Here is a 2,056-nt window from a genome sequence, read left to right as displayed (position 1 = left end):
TTTCTAATGCATCACAAAGTATTTATTAAAACAAATTGTAGCTTTCACAGTTAAACCAACTGCTTTATCAGACGTTAACTAAAAACATGTTAATCCGCCATTTAAATACAAGAACCTATTTAAAATCATAATTGAATCAATTTACATTTAAAGCACCAGTATCTCATAAGCACACTCCCATTCAAATTCATTACTAAAAATATTAAAAACTCACATCTAAAACCTAAGGTCAAGATTCCTAATAATGTGACAAGCTTTAAAAATTAAAATTACCTGAGAGATATGCATCTATAAAAATAAATACAAATGCTAAGTAGTGTATCACCCTATCTTTGTAGGGGTCTTGCTTTCAAAATTGGTTTATTTAAGCCACTGCCACTGCCTGCTCTCATCCCTGTTATCCACCTTTTTTTTTTCTTCAGTCTTATTCCTAATGTCACACATTCTTTCTTCTATTCTGGTTTTATCTATCACTAAAACTTAAAATAAGGTTTATTATCATTATGTATAACATGCTTATCCAATGCATTACTGTCTGTTTTTTTTAATTATATTGTAATGGTGCTCCCTTATTCTATCTCTTAACCCATGATCTGTTTTACCAATATAGAATGACTGACATTCCATGAAATGTGCCAGGTAAACCACATACATGGTTTCACAGTCAGATTCTACCTTGAGTACACAATTTCTATCCAAATCCAGATAAAAAATTGACCTGTAGTGTCTATGTAAGTACAGAATTGACATTTCAAACAGGGTTTTGTAACTAAATTAATTCCACTTCTAATCTTTTTAGTTTTAGGATAGCACAACAGACTTTTTAAAGATCTCATATTCTTAAAAAGAAGTCTTGGGGTGACCTCTACTATTTCTCTAATCTGTTTATCTGCTCTTAAAATTGGCCAAATTTTTTTGATTACCTCTAAGGCTTGTTTAACATTACTAGAGTAATACATGGCATCCTTACTCGACTCTCTGCTCTCTTGATAGCTCCTTCCTTATTCTTCACAATTTCTGTCTCTGAAAAATATGGCTTAGCCTGCATACTTCTCATTCCCCTAACTTGTGTTAGGATATTATTTACCTCATGTGTGTTGTAACCCCTATTATAAAATCTATTCTCCAGTTCATTTTGCTCATGTTAAAACACTTCATCATTTGCACATAATCTAGACACCCTCATTCCTTGTCCTTTTTCCATGTTATTGAATATATGGGATGGGTGCATACATTTCTTGCATAATAAGTTGTTTCTGTAACATTTCTTCCTATGTGCTTTCATATTAACACCCGCACCCCTATGTTTGGTTACTTGTATGTCTAAATAATTTATCTCTTCATATGAGAATTCCATCATACATTTTAAAAATGAAGTTGTGCTGTTTATAAATTCATGGAAAGTCTCTAAAGCATCTAAAGTGCCCTCCCAAATCAGAAATAAATTATCAACAAAGCTTCAGTATAAACCAATGTAACCTGCATATGTGTCATTTATAATCGCTTCTTCCTCCCATATAGCCATGAGTAGGTTGGCGTAACTGTTGGCACAGGATATGCCCATAGCTACGCCATTTTTCTGTATATATATATCTCATGTTCAAAAATGAACACATTATTCTCCAACACTACCTCCATAAGCAGGCATAATAAATCAACAACCTTTCGATCATACCCACTGTGTTTTGTTAAATATTGTTGTAACATGAAGACACCTGTCTCATTAGGTATATTTGTAAATAGCGATTGAACATTCAGAATGACTAGGATAAGGTTACTGATTTCAGCTCTATCGTTGAAGAACTGATATAAATCTTTTAAAATTTGTTTAAAGTCTCTTAATATCACTGGATTCTTATCTAACAGTGGTCTAAACTTTTTCTCCAAAAATCCCTTCCAGTCATCCTTTGCTGAAATGCTTTTTTCTCCAAAAATATTGAGACTGACATAGTGCACCAGTTCCGTCCTGAGACAATTAGTCTCAATGAAGGATCTAAGGAAATTTTTATGTATCTTGGATATTCCTTGTATCATTGGAATAAGAGGTTCTGTTATC

The sequence above is a fragment of the Protopterus annectens genome, chromosome 10.part0 (genome assembly GCF_019279795.1).
Source record: "Protopterus annectens isolate FY-2018-M chromosome 10.part0, PAN1.0, whole genome shotgun sequence".
Classification (NCBI taxonomy): domain Eukaryota; kingdom Metazoa; phylum Chordata; order Ceratodontiformes; family Protopteridae; genus Protopterus; species Protopterus annectens.
Note: the sequence above shows the minus strand (reverse complement) of the source record.